Below are 12,041 nucleotides of genomic sequence, written 5' to 3'. Positions count from 1 at the left end.
GTTTGGGCTGGGAGGGCCATGGGTGCACACCTTTCACTGTCCCAGGTTTCTTCACGGCCTGTCCAGCCTGGCCTTGGGCACTGCCAGGGATGCAGGGGCAGCCCCAGCTGCTCTGGGCACCCTGTGCCAGGGCCTGCCCACCCTCACAGGGAAGAATTCCAATTCCCAATATCCCATCCAGCCCGGCCCTCTGGCAGTGGGAGCCATTCCCATGTCCTGTTCCTCCATCCTTGTCCCCAGTCCCTCTGCAGCTCTCCTGGAGCCCCTTCAGGCCCTGCCAGGGCTCTGAGGTCTCAGTTTAAGCCAGACTGGTGGAGCTGGCAGTGTAGCTTGTACCCATATCTCTGGCTGCGGGAAAGCAGAGGTTAATTCTGCTGGTTTTGTGGTTTCCTGCCTCGGCTGTGGATGTGCTGGGATGGAGATGCCTCCAGGCTGGTTGGAGCAAGATAGTGGCAAAGGCTGATGTTGAGTGAGAAATGTCTTTGCTGATGTGCTTCATGACAGAACTGAACAATCTTATTCCTTGTGTGAAGAGATAAGACCTTTTAGGACAAGCAGTCAATCCTCTGGGCAATTCAGGGTGATTAGCTGTGAAACAGTGTGTGGAGTTCCTGTGGCTCAGTAAGTAGGGCATGGAGCGGGGCAGCAGGTTTCCAGAGTTGCTAGTTTTCTTTTTTAACTTGTTGGACCTTAAACTCACCTTACTCCTGGAACACTGCCTGTAAATTCCGTCCAGGGATTTTAGTAGCTGATGATATTGGGTTTGGGAGTAGAAGAGGAGCCTGCCTGGAACCAGGGACAAGCAGATTTAGTATAAATGTGATTTTTGTTGTTACTGTTTCTTCACACAGGAGCAATGTGTCCAGGTTGAGTAGCAAACCTGGCCCTTTAAAAACAAAATACCGAATGTTCTCATTATCTTGCTGCCTTTGTGAGCTGTGGCTGCCAGTGTTAGCTGAGCTGTTGGCTGGACAAAGCTACTCCCAGGCCCTCAGGCTGGTCCTGAGGTGCAGTCCCAGTGTGAACATTTGGATGTTGTCACTGCTGACATCACCACTTTATCTGCTTGGCTCTCCTTTGTCTTGGAAGGGAGCCCTGGCTCTGACTGCTGAAGGTGTCTTTTGTATCCTGAAACAAACAAGAAACCAGAGATATTGGTGGCTTTTTTACAGGTTGGACCCATCCAGCTGTGTGGAACGAGTGGATAACCTTGACTTGCTTAGGCAGAACATGGCTCTTCAGCCCAGCCTGAATTTCCCTCATTTTGTGAGGCAGAGATTTTAAGATTTCAAAAGGATTTACTGTCTGGGTTATGATCAATTTGTATTCCCTGGCACATGAAGAATAACATTTGTAGGAGTTGCTAAATTCCTTGTACCGATCTGTTCAGCCTGAGGGTGCTCAGGCTGTGCAGGTGCTGAGCTGAGCTTTGCAGATGCAGGCTCTGCTGTGGATTCTGGTGTGTGTTCGAGCTAGTCTGAAGGCTGTGGAAGGTAGAGCTTTGTACATTGGTGTAACTCAGCTGTGCAGTTTTGTTACCACAGAATCCAGAATCCTTCAGGTTGGAAAAGCCTGCCAAGATCCTCAAGTCCAGCCATTCCCCCAGCTCTGCCAGGGCACCACTAACCCTTGTCCTCAAGTGCCACATCCACGTGGCTTTTAAACCCGGCAGGGATGGGGACTGCACCACGGCCTGGGCAGCTGTGCCAGGGACTGACAGCCCTCTGAGGAAGAGTTTTCCCCAACATCCAACCTAAACCTCCTCTGGCACAACTTGACAGTTTCCTCCTGTCCTGTCCCTTGTTCCCTGCTCTGTTCCCGTCCCTGCACCCGGTGTGTCCCCGCGGGGTCCGGCGGCTGCAGAGCTGCGCTGTGGCCGCCAGAGGGCGCGCGGGACCGGCCCAAGGCGGGCCGGGCTGGAGGAGCCGGGGGACCCTGGGAACGGGACAGGGGGACAGGGGGACCCTGCGGACAAGGGACAGGGGACCCTGGGGACAGGACAGGGGACCCTGGGGACGGGACAGGGGGGACGGGGGACCCTGGGGACAAGGGACAGGGGGACCCTGGGGACAGGACAGGGGGACAAGGGACAGGGGACCCTGGGGACAGGACAGGGGACCCTGGGGACGGGACAGGGGGGACAGGGGGACCCTGGGGACAAGGGACAGGAGGACCCTGGGGACAAGGGACAGGGGGACAAGGGACAGGGGACCCTGGGGACAAGGGACAGGGGGACCCTGGGGGCAGGACAGGGGGACAGGACAGAGGGAGTGGCTTCCCGCTGCCAGGGGCATGGTTGGCTGCAATGTTGGGAAGGGTCGTTCCCTGTGAGGGAGGGGAGGCCCTGGCACAGGTTGCCCAGAGAAGCTGTGGCTGCCCCATCCCTGCAAGTGTCCAAGGCCAGGTTGAACAGGGCTTGGAGCACCCCGGGATAGTGGACTGTGGCAGGAAGTGGAACGAGGCAAGTTTGAAGGTCCCTTTCAACTCAGACCATTCTAGAATTTTGTGAATTGCATTTCTGTAGGAGATCTTCCCCCTCCCCTCCCTCCCCTTTTTCGGGGGTAGAAGAGACAAACCATGATGGTCCAAGCAGTGGCTGTGGACATTGGCTTTCCTAGGCAGTGCAGTGGGGTCTTTTTGGGCACCATGTGAGGCTCAGTGCCAGCGTAACAACACTGGCCTAATTGGTGTAGCACAGCCTCCCGCTGCACTTGAAAGGTAGAATGTAACAGTGTTCTGCACTCCATGAAAAACTGCCTTATAAAACGCATCCCAGTTCCTGTGCTCTGTTCCCCTGCACAGTCAGAAGCAGCTCTGTGTACCCTTTGCTTTCTGTGCTTCCCCTTTCCTTCCCAGCCCCACTGCACTGAGGGACTCGTTTCCAAGGCAAGGTGAGCAGCAAGTTATGACTTGGCAAGGAAAATTGTTCCTGGAGGCTCTGTGGTGATCCTGGCTGGCTGTAGCTCTGCTCGCAGGGAACTGGGGCTGAACCTTGATCTTTGAGAGGACTGTAACCAGCCTTTGTCATGGTTTTTTTTTGTTGAAATTCAACCCAAATGATCAAAAAACCTGCCCTTCTCCCCTCCAGCTCTTTGGTCTTAACATTAACTCTTGGAAACTGAAGTGGTGATTAGGAAAGTAAACAGGGTCCCTTCCTGCAGGGAAGGCAGGAGTTTGTTCTGCCCAAGTGCTGTAGGTTGCAGGGGTTAAGTTACATTTTGCTTTGGGAGAGGAAAGGAAAATCTCTCCAAGTAATTAACTTAAGATGCTGACGCTAATGAAGGGGCTTTCAAGGCTGGGAGTCGTGGGGGGGTGATGGGAATCCCCTGCTGAATCAGTGACATTACCCTGTAGGAGTGATTCCGCAATTATTAGGCTGAAATTCTGTTGAACATGAAGTTAATCCTGTTATCTCTCAGATACTGAGCAAACTGAGTGCTCTGGATAACTCTAATGGGATTATGTGTGTCAGTCTGGCACCCTTGCCCTGTTCAGGGCTTTTTCTTATGTTCCTTTTCAGGATAAAGTATTGATCAGGCTTCCTAGAGTTCATGTTGGGAGGTGGTGTCTGGGGCAGTGTGTTGCAGCAGTGCTGGGTTATTTTTTTTTTAATGAGTTTGACAATGAACACCCTGTTGCCTCCTGAAGCCATTTACTCCTCCACAGCAAGGATCCCTTAAGCCCATCCCCAAAGAGATGTTTAGGAAAAGAACTGAGGAACAAGGACGAGTTTAAAAGGAGACTTCCCTTGTCACACCTTCCTGGCACCAAGAATCTGCCACCATCTGAGTGAGATGATGTCATTCTGTGATGGGGACATTCATATTTGCAGAGAATAATTAGTTCATATTTGCAGAGAATAATTAGTTCTGGCTTGAAAATCACATTTTGCATCCATGATAGCCTGTGGTGGTTGCTCTAAACACAAGTGGGGTGGGATGCTTAAAAGGCATTATCTCTGGCTTGGTTTTAAGCAGTGGGATAAATTGCAAGGTAACAATTGTCAGGAAAACCCAGGAACCAAAATGATCCTGTAAGGAGGGCAGAAGAGCCATAGTGCATGCTCAGTCACTGGCTGTGGCCATTGCAGCCTGGCTGTTTTCCTGCTGGGCACAGACCTGCAGGCAGGGTTTGAGGGGGCTGGAGCAGTGTTGGTGTTGTCACTGCCAGGGCAAGCTCCAGCAGCACAAAACGCTGTGGCCAAAGATGACCACGTACAGTGCAGAGGTGAAGCCCTACACCCCAGTGAGAACGAGAATTTGGGTTTCAGAGTCAGGGAAAATGTTTTTCTCTGCTCATTTACCACTAAACCAGGCCTCTTGGTTTCAGCATCGCCAGGGTGTAGAAGTGATGCTTATAACACCCACTAAATGAGCAGATGGTTTTGTACCAAACCAGAAATCTCCATAAATACAGGAAAGTTCTGTTATTAAAGGATAAGTCAGCTTTTCTTTTCCAAGCTTTGATTCTCTATTTTTTTTGTTTTTAAGGGGTGATCTTGTTAAGAAGTGCAGATTTTTTTTTTTTTTGGTGAGGTTTTATTTTTATTTTCTGTTCCCTTGAGGAAGGTGAGAATTGTTTTGGAAGATCCAAGGAGCTCATTTACTACAGAAGCAGGCTTCAGGGCTGCTAATGACAAAGTGTCTGGGCTGTCTCAAAGAAGGCACCCAGAGGATGTGGGGGCTGCTATAGCCAAGGGGCCACTGGGGATTTTGGACCAGTTTAAGTGCCCAGAGGCCAGCCAGCTCTGCTGTTGATAAGATTTAGATGGCATTGCACTAGCCTGTAATTCCAGGGACCTCAGGGGATAATTCTCACAGCAAAGGAGTCAGCACCTTCCACAAGCTTTTTGACATGGGAATTCAGCACAAGAAAAAAATCCCTGATTTCAAACCCAAAGTGCACAGAGAAACAGTTTAATATTTGTGTTTATACACCATAATTTTTGTGTACCACACTGCTGCTGGTGCTCTACAGACACAGGATGAAGGGAATGAGGTGTGAAATGAGGAATCTGGGAATGTGTGAAGGGTTGTCCCTGCAAGAGAGGGGAGCAACTCAGGGAGAAATAGCTTCCTACAAGGTTAGGATTAGTTGTACCTTCAGAACTGTGGGTGTTGTCTCATCTCTTGACGTTTCCTTTAATTCTATGAAACGACCTTGACACTGTAAACAATTCCCATGGCATTGTCCCTGCACTCATGTGAGTCAGTGTGATGCATAAACAGCTTGGGTTTGGGGGACCCAAGGTCTATGTGGCTTGGGACACAATCATCCTGTCTGATTTTTGTGCCTTCTTCCTGGATGGCTCTTGGTGCCTGTGGTTGCCACCACCTTGTTTTCCCAAGTTCTCTTGGTACGGGCAGAAAACAGGAGCATCTGGGATTGGGATTTCAGGATAAGGCTGAGGGGCGGGTGGAGTGCTCTCATTTTGTTTTCAGCTCCTTTGGCCTTCCGTAATCATCTCCCCAGTTCCAAAGGGGAGGAAGGGGATGTTACACAGCTCAACCCCAGCGCTGCTTTAGTCACATTACCAGCAATGTTTTACTCATGTTTCCTCTTCAGCCTGGCTGCTGCTCAGAGGTACCTTGGTGGTTGAGCAAGGGTCAATATTTGGGGTGGAGGTTCCCTCCCTGTCTTGCTGATGGCTCTTGTCTGGGTGTGACCTGAGGTCTGGCTGTGCCCCTGTTTAGGGTGGCCCATGGCAGATCTGTGAAGCATAATTTGGGCAGATGCACTTCCTAAGCGTTATCTTGTTCCTTAAATAGAGAATAAAGCTTGTATCAACATGAATCACAGAGTTGATAAACTGGAATGGTTCCTCTTGGAGTTGTCTTCTCGTATTGGGCAAATATTTATCCACGTTGTTTCCAAAGGCATATTTGTGCAATAGAAGGAGGTCAGACCTGTAATTACCTGTTAAGTTTACTCTGGCAGAAATGGCTTGTAAAAACACAGTACAATTGAAAGGAAGCTTTTAAACCTTCTCACTGTGTGTGAACCTAAAACTGTGGTTTAAAATTTCAGATGTTGTGAGAGTTTTTAGTTGCAAGGGTACAAAAAGTATTTTCCTTGCTGAATTTAAGTGCCCCAAGTGAAACTGATCTACCCTTTCTTTTAATTCTTGAGCTGTGGCAGGGAATTTGGGTTTTCTCTTCCAACTGTATCTGCGGGAGATGATCAGAAGCTGAGGTTGTGTGCCAGACTTGCCTTGCATTTTAATCAGGAGCTCCTCGCCTAGTCAATAATTAAAGCAGAGCAGGTGCAGAAAATTGGGTGTTCCCCAAAAACTAAACCAAGGCGCTTTTGTAAGGCTCCCTGAGCAAAGCCAGGCGAGTGAGGGGTGGTAGGCTGCCCTGGCACTGCCTGGCTTGTGCAGTAATTTGGAAAAAATGCAACTTCAGACTGGAGAGCTGGAGGTGTTGAAGGATAATTTGGATTATTGGTGTGGTGCGGCTGCTGCAAGCCCGTTGGGTTGGCAGAGCAAAGGTGTTTGCTGCAGTTTCAGCTCTGGCTATGAAGAGCAAATCCATTTACTGAGATTTTTGGGAAATGTTTAAAAGCGGAAACAACTTTTACAGAGGAATCTTGCTGTCTTTCTTTCCAGTTACTGTGGGGGCAGAGAGGCTTGCAGCTGAAGTTTGACATCTTGAAGGATTAGAGGTAGGAAGAGAAATTTGGGATCATGAGTCTGTGGACCTTGACCTATACACTGAAGACTAACTTAAAATTAAATATACTCCTACCTCTTAGGGTTAATTGCAATTTAATCTGAATTTAGAGGTTTCGTATTTACTGATATTTTTGCTGTTAGCTTTTATTGTTAGTTTGCAGTGTTGTGCAAAACAGATTTTGTCCCATTGGTTTTTTTAAGTGGCATAGATGTACTTACTCTTCTGGAGGACTTGTTTATGTTGGATAATGTCTGCACAGAGCTGTAAAGTCTTAAGAGTTAAGTTTGTCCTGTGAGGCTGTTTGTGATGGATGTGACTGTGCAGCAGCCACTCTTGGGGAGAGCACTGTGTGCTGTGCTGGGCAGTGCTTTGGAAGGAGGGGAATATATTTTGATTTTCTTCATTCCCATGTTTTGAAGTGGGGGGCCTCAGGTGATGTCAGTTTATACATTTTTCTCTGAGTGTCTTGAGTTTTTGCTGCAGGAGAGGGTTAAACAAGAGTTAAGCTAAATGCCATTCCTGTTTCTTCTCTAAACAATGCACTAATTAATGCAGTTTTCTTCTCCATGTTTTTCTTAATGCATTCCTAATAATGTAGCTGGAAGTGGCAGATGGGTATCCTGCCTCTTAAAGCTTCCCTGATGGGAACACACTGATGCTTTGCTAATGCCTGATGCTTTGCTGGAATGTATCCTATATGTGTGCTTCCTTTGGCTTCTGACCAGACTTTCTTTTAATGCTGCTTCAAGGTGCTCCAAAAAGTTGTTCATCAGCTTTGGAGTTTCCCTTGCCTCGAGATGGCAAAGCTGTGAATCACCATGGTGATCAAATTAGGGTTAGGCAAGTTGGCCAAGATGTGACTGAATCTTTAATTTTGTCAAGACGACATTCCTCAGCATTCCCTCACTAGTAAACAAGAAAATACTTGGCCTGTGTTGTAATTGCAGAGAGTGGTGAGGGGAATTGATGGTGAGGCTTTTGCAGTGCTGGCTAAAACTTATTTCCAATGGAAGTTGTATTTCCCCCGGAAAATAAGACTGGGGGGTATTTTTGCCTTAAGCTCCTCTGGGCTCAAAACCCAGTTTAGTTTATAATTTTTTGAGCCCATTCCTTGTGTTCCAGCCACCTGCTGTGACCACAGGGCTTTCCAGGAGCATGGCCTCACCTTCCCAAAGGTGGGGCTGGAAGTGCTGTCTGTCAGCTCCTTGGCACAACAGTCTCTTCCTCCGGCTGTGCTCCATCGTGGTCAACATCTGGGCTGCTGTGGGAGATGGCATGCTCACCTTCCCTGACCCCAGCACAGGGGTGGTGGCACCAAGCCCCTGGCATGCTGGACCTGCTGCTCTTTGCTGTCTGAGGAGGAACACCATACTGACTAACTGGTGGGGACACGGGGACTGGAATGCTCTGGGAAATAGGAGTTTCCTTCTTGGAAATGTCACAGGAAGCACGAAGGAAGTCATGTGGTTTAGGAGCAGTTCACTCCCATTTGTCTCATCAGAACCATCAAAGTCTGCAGGACACAAACAATGTGATGCCAGCTGCCTTATAAATAACCCATTTTCCACTTCCACACTGGCTTTTCATCCCATGTGAGGGGAGAGGAAGAGCGTCACGTTGTGCTCATTTGTTCAGTGGCTCCCTGCCTGCTGCCCTCAGTGATGCCTGCACTCGCCCAGGAGGGTTCATCTCTCTGGGCAGGCAGATCTCTTATGTGTACGTGTAAGATCTTTTCATTTTCTTGTTCTTCCAAAGCTGAAAACAAAAACTGTGGTGAAACCAAGCTGATTAGAGGGCTGAAGCACCTCCCCTGAGAGGAAAGGCTGTGGGAGCTGGGGTTGTTCAGCCTGCAGGAGAGAAGCTCTGGGGTGACCTAATTGTGGCTTTTCAGTACCTGAAAGGAGCCTGCAGGAAAGGTGGAGAGAGACCATTCACAAGGGCCTGAAGTGACAGGACAAGGGGGGATGGCTTCAAACTGACAGAGAGTAGGGTTAGATGTGATATTGGGGAGAAATTCTTCCCTGTGAGAATGGTGAGGGAGTGGAATGGATATCCAGAGGAGCTGTGGCTGCTTCTCCCTGGAAGTGTTCCGTGCCAGGTTGGACAGGGCTTAGAGTAACCTGGTCTAGTGGAAGGTGTCGCTGCTCATGGCAGGAGTGAAATGAGATAGACTTTAAGGTCCCTTCAACCCAAACCATTCCATGGTTCAATGAAACACATCCAGAGTCGTGCTGCCGCTTTCTCTCCTCCCTGCCAGCCCTCCTGGTGAGGTGTTCCCTGCATGAGGATTTTGGAGGGAGCATCTTCCACAGTGAAAGAGCCTTAAAGGCCCCATAGCTCCTGCTGACTCCCTGGTGATGAGCTCTGAAGGAAAACGCCCAGTATCACTGGTTTTAAATAGCTCCATTGGCAGGGATGGGATAATGCTGGAGTCCTTTTTAATGTTCCTGTGGCTGAATCATGGAACACAAATGTCTGAGTCACCGTGGGTGAATGTAGCATTTCACGTCGGTGTGAACCGAAATGTGAGCAGCGCTGCCTTTATTAGAGGAGCTAATACTGGGCTCATGGCTTTCATTAGATTTTGAAATGAAACAATACAGAAGAGTTCCTTTTACAATGTATATAAACAGATTATTAACATGGAAATGCCAGGGTTTTAATGGGATGCTGGGCTGGATGAAAAGGAAATTAAACTTCAGAAGGCCATGTACCCCATGTCTGAGTGTTTGCTGCCTGTTTTTTTTATTTCTGCCATCTGCCTCTCCTTAAATTACATAAAATTTTCATGTAACTGGCATTTCTTCGTTACTGTATTTTAAAAGGAAATGCTGAAGGGACAATCCGCTGTTTCCCATTTTGCTCTCCTTTAGAAAGCTCTTTGTTATTCCAACTTTTTCATCCTAAAAAAGTCATCACCTGTCCCTGAGGAGTAAAACAGTTGCTCTGGTTTCTTCTGGTTGCTGTGCAGCAAGGTCAGATGGCCTTTCTCATTATTATGGGAGTTTTTGCCTTTTACTACTCTTCCTTGCTTGAAGTGTGGGTTTCTCTTTATCCTGGATGTCTAGTGGGATGAGGGCAGGTTGCTTTGTCCTGTGTTTTTCCCCAGTGGTGAAACAAAGCCCCCTGAAAGCAGAGCGTTTCTTAGGAGCTGCTCTCATGCTCTGACCTCCAGCTGCAGTTGAGGCAGGAACATTTTTTGGCATTCTGTTTTCTGGGACAGAATTTGCACCTTTCCTTCCAGATATGGAACTGAAGGATGGACTGATGGTTTTTCCTGGCCATGAGTTCCCTTGAAAATAATGATGCTGGTGTTATTTTTGGATTTGTGGTACTTTGTGCACGTTGTCAGCTGTTTTCTGGTGGGGTTTTGCTTTCTCCCCCAAAAGAGGAGAGAGTGGCTGGTGGTCCTGAATCATGCTTAAGTCCAGAGCGAGCTGCAGTTGGAAGCACAGATTTGTATCTCTTTGCTTCTTGAGCACCACAGCCCTACTTTTCAGGAATATTAATGCTTCTGGCACAACCATTGCCAAATCTTGTTATTCTCTCTGTGATGGTCTTTGAGGCTTGATGAAGGATACAGAAATGTAAACGGCTTTATTTCACAGCCTGGTGAGTTCCTGTGTAGCACCAGAGCCTGAGTAACTGTTGTGCATCTCTTGGGCTGCAGCCACTGTGAATTTAAATACCTGTTATTGGAATTTAAGGTAATGTTTTACAAGTGTGGAAATAAAGGGTCAGGGATATGATTGTGCTGCAGTGCTTTAACAATTTACCACGTGTCGTCTGTTCTGCAGCAGAGCTTTGTGCCCTTTGAATTCACAGCAAATGCCTTATAAAAGGCAGTGACTTCAATTCTGTAGAAGCCAGGTAGGTTTGGAGGCAGCATTCTGTAGCATTCCCCAATGCAGGGATGTTTTTTCCAGACCTTCCAAGCTGGGCAGCTGATTTACAGGCTTGGGGAAATCTTCCTGCCTTTATCTCTGACCTTTATGGGTCTCTGCCAGATGGCAGTGAATATAAATGGCTTTAAAAATGGCTTTCCCTTTACTTCAAAGCAAAAAGTCTTCAATGAGGTGGAGCATTCCTGGGAGTTGGGAGGTTCATTGCCCCCAGTGGGATGCCCGTGGTGGGAGTGGAGAAGAGCAGCACTTGCAGGAATGTGCATGTGCCCTGCACAAGGGAGGACAGAGGTATTTGCTGTCTGCCTCCACAGCTCTGCTCAGCCCCTGTCTGTGGGATGAGGGGCACCTGCCTGGCATTGAGGACAAGCACAAGGCACATGGAGAAGGTGCACAAGTGTTCTTCCTCCTCCTGTGTTCCTGCAGCTCTGCTTTGGGCAAGGAGAGGATTTGCAAGTTGCCCAATGGCACGTTTAGTATGTCAGTGGGGAACCAGGAGCACCAAGGTCTTCTTTGTGGTGTGTTTCTGTAACACCTCACTTGAGCCACAATTTCAGAACTACCCCTTGCCATATTCTGGGGTCTGTTTTTGTAGCACTGCATCCCCCTATCCTTGCGGCTGGGAATAGCAATCCCATGGCATTTGCTCTGGGCAGTGTACAGTGTTTACTGTTCCCAGCTGCACCAGCCCAAATTGACAATTTTGAATCTGGTTGTTTCACAGAATAGAAGATTTTCTGATTGGGATTGCTGCCTGGGTAGCATTCAGTCATACTGAAGTCCTCCTCTTGCTGGCCCAACAAGGACACAGAGCACTGCAGCAAATCCTGTTGGTTAAAACTTCTCCTGCACTGGGGAAGAACCAACCTAGATGTGTCACATGGGGTCAGGTTCCTGATTTTAATCCCTTTTTTGCTGCAGCAAATTCCTGTATATTTTTGAAAATTGCTTTTCCTTTTTTCCTGAACTAAGATTAAGCTTCTGGATGCTTAAAGATTTTCCTGCTTCTCTGTTGTAGGGTGTGTAGGGCAAATGAGCTGTAGGTTCACAGAAGTCTTAGCCCAAATTATAATGATAAATTAAGGAATCCAAATGGACATATTTACACTTTGGAGATCCTTTATTGTGAAGCAGATGGCTGAGGGGGATGTTTGTTACCTTAACCATCAAGCTGTGACACATGAATAGAACTAAACTTTTACTTTCCTTGTTAAATTTAAATCTTCCATTGTTAAATTTAAATTAGACGAGAAGACACGCTTCCTGGTAACTTTAGTGGAGAGGGGAATTGCATGAAATTGTATTTTTATATTTGGCTAGATGCATATCAGCTCAGGTTGTCTTTGAAATTCTCTTTGCTCCGGGTAATGCAGCTCCCACAGCACTTAGAGAAGGGCTGCCTCATCCTTGAGTGCCTTAGTTTGTGTTCAGCTGGCACAGGTAGGCTGTAAATTCCTCCATCCCA

General features: G+C 47.9%; 1 protein-coding gene across 8 annotated transcripts in view; it reads left to right on the top strand.

The window, feature by feature from the left end:
* The window catches only part of PHACTR4 (phosphatase and actin regulator 4), a 55,001-nt gene that overhangs the window by 22,013 nt on the left and 20,947 nt on the right, over window positions 1-12,041 (top strand). Inside the window, exon 2 of one of the 8 annotated variants that reach the window (XM_039733646.1) lies at window positions 6,608-6,663. The exons of the other annotated variants lie outside the window; for them this stretch is intronic. The gene's annotated coding sequence lies outside the window, so the exon portion shown is untranslated. The remainder of the gene's footprint in view (window positions 1-6,607; window positions 6,664-12,041) is intronic. 8 annotated transcript variants of the gene reach the window in all.

The sequence above is a fragment of the Passer montanus genome, unplaced genomic scaffold (genome assembly GCF_014805655.1).
Source record: "Passer montanus isolate IOZ18808 unplaced genomic scaffold, ASM1480565v1 scaffold89, whole genome shotgun sequence".
Classification (NCBI taxonomy): domain Eukaryota; kingdom Metazoa; phylum Chordata; class Aves; order Passeriformes; family Passeridae; genus Passer; species Passer montanus.
This window is presented reverse-complemented; position numbering and strand designations above follow the sequence as displayed.